This window comes from Zalophus californianus, chromosome 3 (genome assembly GCF_009762305.2).
Source record: "Zalophus californianus isolate mZalCal1 chromosome 3, mZalCal1.pri.v2, whole genome shotgun sequence".
NCBI lineage: Eukaryota > Metazoa > Chordata > Mammalia > Carnivora > Otariidae > Zalophus > Zalophus californianus.
Window position 1 is genome coordinate 195,207,004 of NC_045597.1, and position 9,363 is coordinate 195,216,366.

At 52.1% G+C, this 9,363-nt stretch overlaps 1 pseudogene across 1 annotated transcript; it reads left to right on the forward strand.

Annotated features, from left to right (window-relative positions):
* The first annotated feature begins 5,684 nt into the window (after positions 1 to 5,684).
* LOC113920205 lies at positions 5,685 to 6,429 on the forward strand (annotated as a pseudogene). Its single transcript, XR_003519256.2, has one exon. The product of XR_003519256.2 is annotated as a high mobility group protein B1-like (transcript).
* The last annotated feature ends 2,934 nt before the right edge of the window (positions 6,430 to 9,363 follow it).

A 9,363-nucleotide genomic window follows, 5' to 3' on the forward strand; every position in this document is an offset into this window, starting at 1 on the left:
CTGAGCAGCACCCAGCGGGGCCCGGGGGCCTTCCAGCTGCCTGCCTGGAGCTCCTGCCTTTCTCAGGCTCCAACAGGCGCAGCGGATGGCGAGCGTTACCAGCACGAGGAAGCAGGCTCCCCACCCACCCAACCCGCTCGTCCACAGCAACTTTTACCTTTGGCCTCAGATGCCGAAGGCTGACTGTGTCCCAGCCACGGAGGCACAGGGATATCGAATGCCCTCTGTGGACTTTTCTAGATCTCTAGGACAACAGATGTGTAAACACAACACAGTCCTCACCTTTGATTTGGGTCAGAACCTAAGAAAAATCCAAGACGTTTGCCTCATCACTTCAAGCAGTGAGTCAGGAGTGAATCCCGTGAACATCCCTTATTCCTGTTGCTTGTCTCCGAAGCCCCGTGGACACTGCCCTGGGGTGGGGGCTGTCTGGGAGAAGTGAACGTCCACCTTGGCGGAGGTGAGGTGGCAGGTGGAGGGAGGCGGGTGGGCGGTCGGTCAGTGCTCCCGGCCCCATGACCTCCCCCCACCCGCAGGCATGTCTCCGTGGACGGCGCAAGGCCTCACTGGGAAATGATGCAGGTAGGGGGGGTGCAGGGTCCTTGAGCTCCAGGGACCGCAGCCTATGTGGCCGGGCTGGGAGGGGGCGAGCTGCAGAGTGCCCCCCTCGAGGGCAGGCTGAGCAGTCAGGAATATGGCAAAACCAACCACATGCCGTGAAATACTCTCGTCAGTCGGAGCCAAACAAAATGCAAGGCTGACACGGTGTAGGACGCGTGTAGCGGACACGCTGAGATCGTACTGCCCCCGTGCCGGGGAGCTGGTCCCGCGGCCAGACACGGGAAGGGTGCATCAGCCCCAGGCACACGGGCTGCTGAGACCACGTCTTTCTCGAGCGTTTGGTGCTTAGGCGACCCCGTGAAACCACGAGTAAACCCCCCTTTCCTGAATGCAGCCGGTGCCTCCGATCTCGCAGCAGAACTCATTCACCAGCAAATGTTTGATCTGGACGACGGAGTGAGGGCAAAACTGTTTTTCTTCCCAGGCTGAAGAGCAACTTTCTTAAAAAAATCCAGTTTTTAATTTTTTTCAATTTGTATACAGTTTCCACTTCTAGATCTTTTTTTCTTCCTTTCTCTCTCCCTCCCACTTCCTCTCCCTCTTAAGTCCACGGGGATCCGTGTATTTGTATATTTCTAATATCTACATATACATATTTCATGTATTTATAATTATTGCACGCTTCAAGTAGATGTGGATAATTGTACATTGTTACTCACTTCAGGTGAATCTACACACTCCGGTTCCTGCTCTGCAGTGTCCTGAGATGCATACTGATGCACCTGATGGGGTGTCATGCACACGCTTCCTCCAGTGCTCTGTCCCCGCTGGGCCGGGCTGGAGCACGTGGGTCAGGGCCGTGTCCCCGCTGGGCCGGGCTGGAGGACGTGGGTTTTCTGTTGGTCCTTAGGTGCCCTATGTGACGCCACCTTCCATGTGTTCTCCAGCTGGACCAACAATGAACATCTCCCTCTGCCCCCTCTGCTTCCAAGGGCAGCTCCCTGCCACCTGCCTCTCCCATTCTGGAGGTCACCGATGTGCACTTGGTCCAGAGTTTACAGGAGGGAGGGCCTGGCAGGCTCTCTCTGCCGTCCGGCTCGCTCTGCCGTCCCAGGAAGGCATGCATTGTTCTGAGGTGCTCCATGTGGTTCCCCCATAGCTCCTTCTCCGGAGATGAAAGGTCAGACCGGCCTCCTCTGTAGTCCCATTTCAGAAAGGAAGCCAGCCCGCCAGGGGCTGTGGCCCCCAACACGGACACTGCCTCTCTCGATGACCATACCCCAGCTCAGGCCAGCCCTCCAAACGTGCTTACACACTTTAAGTGCAACGGGCTCTGGAAGTAAAGTCCCACCCGAGTGTGAAGACTGCGTCTCCTGGAAGATGTCTCCAAGTCACCACACTGCCGAAAGGGGGGCAGATTTTCATTGACTTGTGAGTCTTCAGTGGCACAGCAGAATGCTAATTAATCCCCGTTCTAGAAAGAGAGCGTGCTTTAAATAATTTGGTGCCACCTTTCTATAGATCACACCTTTCTGCTGAGGACCCATAAGCGGTTGTGTGGTTCAGAAAACAAATCTGCCACGGAGACACAGACCGCTCATCTCTGGGGAGGTGCCCAGCCTGCTCCCACAAGTCCTCTGCACTCGGATGTGGAGCCTCCTGTGGACCGACGGAGGCCCATGGTGGTGCACAGTCTTCAGCAGCCGGGAAGTCACCGGAGTGCTGACACTGCCTAGGCCTCCAGCATCAAGTCCGGCCCAGCCATCCCGTGCTGGCTTCTGGGCCCCGCCTGCCTCTGGGGCCCCAGCTCTGGGGGCATTGGTGGCCCTCGACAGTCAGACTTCATCAGACGTTTCCTCTGCTGGTCGTGGCCCTTCTGCTGGGCCTCCACAGGCCACGGAGTGTGGAAGTGCCGGGCTCCACCTGCCTGTCTCCCGGCAGGCAGCGTGATAATGGCTTTTTAATGGTTTTCAATTTATGTCGACAAAGAGCCCCAGCTAACCTATTGGAAGAACAGTGACGGGAAAATGAGCCAGACCGCCTGTGCTTTCGGAGCCTGTGTGTGCTAATGTAATTAACGTTTCTTTCCAGCCTTTTAGCTTTCCAAGCAAAGCGGTGTTTTAGCTATTAAATGTTTGACACTTTAATAGGAGTTTTGATTAAAAAAATTCCGGGTATGGAGTGGTTACACGGCACGGCTTTCTGTAGGAATGACGACTGGGGCATGTGAAGGTCAGAAACTCTGTTTTTATTGGAATGCAGTGTTTTGCTGCACTTTCTAAGGTTTGGAATGTACGATGTTTGTCCAAGACTAAGCCCATAAACTCATCCTCAGACGGTCCCTCTGCCCCCCCAAATAGGGAGGGGAGCCACCCAAACCACCTCCAATGATATGTTCCCTAAAAGCATAGAAGTGGTTAAATTAATACTGTTAGATGGGTTGATTAGTAAGTCGAGATCAAGGAGATTGGCGGTAGGAGGCGCCCCCCATGCGGAGGTGTGGTCCAGACTGATGTGTAACGCAGGTCAGCCCAGTGCCCACCAGATGGACGCATCGGGATCCTTCCCTTCCTAATCCATCTGCGGATGTTAATGTTGGTGGAGACCTACCAGTCCCTCTTTCTGCTGGAACAGAAAGACACGGGGTGTCCTGCGCAGTCCCGCTCGGGACCCCAGAAAAGCCTGTCCTGGACTGGCCTACGGTCCGTCCGAAAGCAGAGTAGAGAGACGGAGCACACTTTATAATTGGCAGGTCTTTGGTCAATTCCCACAGGGAGCTACAGAACTTTCCCTTCTGGTACATTTCTGTTAAAACCAAATGATCATTCCAAGCTTAGGCTTTATCACTATTTTGTCAGTATTCATCACAACCTATTATTTCATGTGCTTGTTCTCCTCCAATTAACTCTGCTGCTTGCTGGTGGGAAAGACGTGTTACCGCATGCAAGTCAGGGCTTCCGGGTTTCCCATTTCCTTTCTGGCAGGTGGATGGCTGGGTCTCCACGTACCGTCTCTGAGAGAGCCTGGATCGCTCAAGGCTCCTTGTTCCGCAGACCTGCCCCCGAGGCGCTGCAGTGTAAACCTGGTACTTAAAGCTACTTCAAGGCCACAAAATGCTGCAGAAAGATCTTGGGTTTGACCTCAGAGGTGTGTTGCTGGCTGGAGTACTGATGGAACCGCCACGGAGCCATGAGGACATAACTTGGGAGAGGCAAACATGACGGGTGAATTTGTCCACATTGTTTGCTACAGGATTTTCACCATGTGAGACGAAAATTCAACATGCAGGGTGGGCGGGTGAGAAAGGACGTGTGGGGCCATGTTTGTGGTTGTGGTGCACACGCACCTAGCATGTCCGCTAGGAGGGTCTGGAGTCAATGCGCCCCGTTCTAAAAGCAGCGAGCACACATAGCTCCCAGGTCCATAGACACCCTTCCCCGGAACCAGGGCTCCTTGGAGAAACGTCGGATTCCACATCTGAGGCAGGGAAGTCAAGGAGGTTTGGAGCATCTTGTGGCCCCAAAGCAAAGGAACCTCAGAGATGAACTGGGCGTGGGGTCGGAAGGATGCAGGAGGCAGCTCAAAGGGCTGGGCAACATGGCGACCGTTTGAGCATCAAGAAGAATGATGCTGGCGATGGACTCCAACACATGGGGAGAGCCAAGGAGAGCGCGTAGGAGGAAGATTCCAGCTGAAGGTCGGAGGGTTCCTCGAACGAGAACATCTGCCTTCCCGTCCCCCGTGGGGTAGCTGATCCAGGCAGGTCCTGACTGGGGGTCAACTCCCCGAGGCTGCAGGGACCAGAGTTCATGTGTCCGGGTCCCCCCCCCCCCACACCCCATCCTTTTCCAGGAAGAGGGTAGGTGACAGCAGGAAACTGAGTGACCGCCCTACGTCACCAGTAAGGAGAGGAACCACCCTCCGTGCCTCGTGCTGTGATGTGTGGGGCAGGACGCTCTACTGCGAGTGTTTGACTGGAGTCCAGTCCCCAAGATATGAAACAAACCCAGAATGGCGGACAAGAAACTGGCCTAGATTCTTGAAAAGTCAATACCTTTGTTTGTTTATTTATTTATTTTAAAAAATATTTTATTTATTTGAGAGACAGAGAGAGCGCATGAGTGTGGGGAGGGTCAGAGGGAGAAGCAGACTCCCCGCTGAGGAGGGAGCCCAATGCGGGACTCGATCCCAGGACCCAGAGAACATGAGCTGAGCTGAAGGCAGACGGTTCACCGACTGAACCACCCAGGAATCCACAAAAGTCACTATCATTTAAGGAAGAGGTGGGATCCCTCTAGATCCAAGGGGATCGGAGACATGGCCCCCAAGGGTTGTGTGAGCTTCCCTGGGCCAGCGCTGAAGCAGACTCTGGATTTGATGTTTTCAGTTGCTGTGAACTCGCTTGGGCTGATATCGGTAACTGGGTTTTGTTGGAGAAGGTCCCTGCTCCCACGAGGTCACGCTGGCCTCCTGGGGGAGGTGACACGTGGTCTGGAATTCATTCTCCAGTCACTCAGGGTCTAGTGTGCATGGACACGGATGTCTGGGTGCTTCATGTTAATGGTCGATCTACCTGGAAGGTGGGTGCTCAGCATGTCATTCTTTTAACTTTGGTATTGGCTAGACCTTTTTGAAGTGAAAAAAGTCAACATACGTAAACATGAAATTATTCTGTGAATGAGTTTGAGGAGTATCTTTATCTCCGTTTCTAAAGAGTTCCCCGCAATGATGATGGTTTCCTGCTGATGAAGTGCTCTGGGTTTAGCATCTCCCTTGACCACCAGACACCATCCTGTGTCCTTCCTACGTGTCAGAGTTCTTACAGTTGACGCGGGGCTGTGGCACGTCCCAGCCCATCACCCGGAGTGACGTGTCCCACTACGTAGGTCCGAGTGGCCCACAACACGTGGAGACGAGCGTGCAGGTGGCTCTCATGTGAAGCTGTGGCCTTTTCTTCAAAATAGTGCTTTCAAGAGATCAGATTTCCGTGTAAGACTAACTGCAACTCTTGTCGTATTTTTCTTTTCAAACCATTAGAGGTCATTGGTAAAACTCTACGTGGGTAGAGATGAAAGGAATTGATTACCATTAGCTGCGTGTAGAAGACGTGTCTATAGACAGTCATTGCAGTACATTGAGCTCCATAGAGACAGCGCCGGGGCAAGTGAGAGCCAGACGGGCACTGCGCAACTCTGTGCCTCGCTGAGGAAAATAATTAAACATGGGCAAAGGAGATCCTAAGAAGCCGAGAGGCAAAATGTCGTCATATGCATTCTTTGTGCAAACTTGCCGAGAGGAGCACAAGAAGAAGCACCCAGAGCCTTCAGTCAACTTCTCAGAGTTTTCTAAGAAGTGCTCAGAAAGGTGGAAGACCATGTCTGCTAAAGAGAAAGGAAAATTTGAAGACATGGCAAAGGCGGACAAGGCCCGTTATGAAAGAGAAATGAAAACTTATATCCCCCCTAAAGGGGAAACAAAAAAGAAATTCAAGGATCCCAATGCAGCCAAGAGGCCTCCTTCGGCCTTTTTCTTGTTTTGTTCTGAGTATCGCCCAAAAATCGAAGGAGAACATCCCGGCCGATCCATGGGTGATGTTGCAAAGAAACTGGGAGAGATGTGGAGTAACACCGCTGCAGATGACAAGCAGCCGTATGAAAAGAAGGCTGCTAAGCTGAAGGAAAAATATGAAATGTTATTGCCGCGTACCGAGCTCAAGGAAAGCCTGGTGCGGCAAAAAAGGGAGTTGTCAAGGCTGAAAAGAGCAAGAAAAAGAAGGGAGAGGAGGAAGATGAGGAAGATGAAGAGGAGGAGGAGGAGGAGGAAGATGAGGAAGATGAAGATGAAGAAGAAGATGATGATGATGAATAAGTTGGTTCTAGCACAGTTCTTTTTCTTGTCTATAAAGCATTTAACCCCCCTGTACACAACTCACTCCTTTTAAAGAAAAAAATTGAAATGTAAGGCTGTGTAAGATTTGTTTTTAAACTGTACAGTGTCTTTTTTTGTATAGTTAACACACTACCGAATGTGTCTTTAGATAGCCCTGTCCTGGTGGTATTTTCAACAGCCAGTAACCTTGCCTGGTCCAGTATGGGGTTTGGAAATTGGCATGGAAATTTAAAGCAGGTTCTTGTTGGTGCACAGCACAAATTAGTTACATATGGGGATGGTAGTTTTTCATCTTCAGTTGTCTCTGATGCAGCTTCTACCAAATAATTGTTGTTCTGTTAACTGAATACCACTCTGTAATTGCAAAAAAAAAAAAAAAAAGTTGCAGCTGTTTTGTTGACATTCTGAATGCTTCTAAGTAAATACAATTTTTTTATTAAAAAAAAAGATGTGTCTATAGTCAGTTTGGATTTTCATTAACTTCGTGTTGATGATTTATAAGTAGTTGTTCTGTGAAAGTCCCAGCCTGAAAAATAGCTTAAGATGAAAATACCCTGTGAGCTGATGCGTTTTGGAGACACTGTGTGGCCGTAAAGAGGAAAGTAAGGGAGTTCGTACCAAACAGTCAGGGCAGGTCTGTTCATAGTGAAAGGTACCGGGAGGGGAGGTTTCGGCGAACGGCACTGAACAGAACCAAAGCCCGAACAACTGTTGTCAACAAAGCCCTTGAGGTCTCCCCTGCACATTGGATGCTGTCGGACAAGCACACCACCCTGTGTGGACGCCGTGACCTGCGCGGTGACACCCGCTGTAACTTGCCTCTGGGGATAATGTGGAGCCATTCGGTTAGTCCAGAGTTTGGTGGGTATCGGGTCCTTCCCCATTAAAACTGCTTCAGCTTCCAGTTAAAGTACGGACATGGGTCTCGGGTCTCGGGTCTCGGGCTCGCCTGGCCGACCGCACCGGTAGGATCGACCCAACCGGGTGTGCAGACCGCCCTCGGCCCGCCGGGGGAGGCTGCTCACAGGAGATGTCACTCTCCTCCCGGACCTGGACAGCCACGCCCAGAGCGGTTTCATTCTGAGTGTTCCGCAAGTCCACAGCAGCTGTCTGCAGAGGCTACATGCACCAGGGAGCGTGCAGACACCACCCTGGGGCCTTGCCGTGTGGGGTCGTTGGAGCCCTGGGCGCGCCCACGAACAAGTCTGTCTCCACCACGGTTCCTCCACCTGTGAAACTCAGATAAGACACGCGGCGCTTTGACCTCTGGGTTTGCTGATAATAATCAGAGTTCTTTAATTGACAGCATATCACCGCCCTGTCGGCACAGCGGAGTCTCGGGGAGCAGCCTGTGGGCTGGCGCTGATGTCTGGTTAAAATCAGCCTCATGCAAAGACGGGGCGCGACTGGGACAATGCATGGAATTAAGGGTGTTGTAAATGGGGCCTTGCGGGACTGTGAGACAGTATTGAAGATCGTGCATTTTCAATAAGCCTACTGATCACACTCTAAGTAATAAAACAACGCCATCTTCATGCTCCTTTCAGAAATGCTTTTCTGCCTGTATGCATTTTCGTAAGGCCATGAAGGTGAGTGGTGCCTGCTTCTGACAGAAGGAAGGAGCCTCATCCTCACGACAGGAACATGGTGGCTACGGAGCCCGCGAGTCAGCCGGGAAAAGCTCGGCGTCAGCCCCGTGCTCTGATTCCTGGAAGGACCGATGCTCAGCTCAGCACCTGTCTCCCTGAGAACAAGCTTGCCACATGTCGTTTGATGCTGAGTTCCTGCCGTTCAGGTTATATGTGCTTGGGACCGGGGAGGAATCGTGGCAGCAACGGGACAGGTGGCTTCAGGGGATGCGTCTGCACCCGGCTGTGCATCGTCCCTGGTCTTCACTCAGCCTCTCCTCTGCCCGCCTGGGCTCCTTCGGAGGGACGGTGCCAAGTCCCACGTGACTCTTCCATGTGGGAGTGTGTCTTAGGGAGCTGAGGCATTTTAATTTACTCCTGGGGATGCTAAAGTAATTTTGTTATGTTACATCTATAATTTATGGTAATGCTTAGATCCGTGTGTACGTTTTGGAAGAAAACGCACAGACACATTGGAACGAGAAGAGTAAGAAAGAGATAGGACAACAAGGCATCCTTGTCCATGGAGACAACCAACCTAATCAATACAGGTGACACCAAATGTGAGTCGTCGTGCTGAACAGAGACAATTTGCCGCCCTGCGGGGCTCAGAGAGGCCCCCACACCCCAACCAGGGTCACTGGCACTGTTGGGGGTGCCCCTGTGCACTGTGGGGCCGCTGGCCATCTGCTGACTGTCCCTGTTTAAGGCCTGGCTCCCTGCAGAAGGCGGCCGGTGAGGTGTCTGCCTAGGTCACCCTGTGTGTGCTATACCCCAGAGAAGGCGGGAAGAAAACACGAGGAAGCTGGTTCTGGTTTCGGCATGACAGCCCAAGTACGGACAGTGCCGGTGAGCAGGAACGGAGGGGCTCCCACCGGCGTGCGAACCTTCGGGCAGAGGCCAGCGTGGGAGCTGGATGTGCCCCCCAGCTCTGCAGAGAACAGGGAGAGGTGGAGATTCGACACGGCCTACTGAATATAATCGGAATTAACAGCGTTCAGAGCCAAGTTAATTTACAGGATGCATTCTGATGGAAAATATCATTTCTATGCTGTTAAAATAGATCATTATATTGTGTGACTTTTAACAGAGCTGCTAAGATGCATTTAAATATGTGCAGTGGGTTGGTCTTCCCCAAGACTATCCGGACGTTGTGACTTCTTGCTTATAGATGGCGCTGTGTCCCCTAAAGGAGTCCCTATAAGTGCATGGTCGATTGATAAGATACCCCTTGATTGGTGACAACAGACCGGAGGGGTTTCCTGTCCTGCTCTGGGGGTGAAGG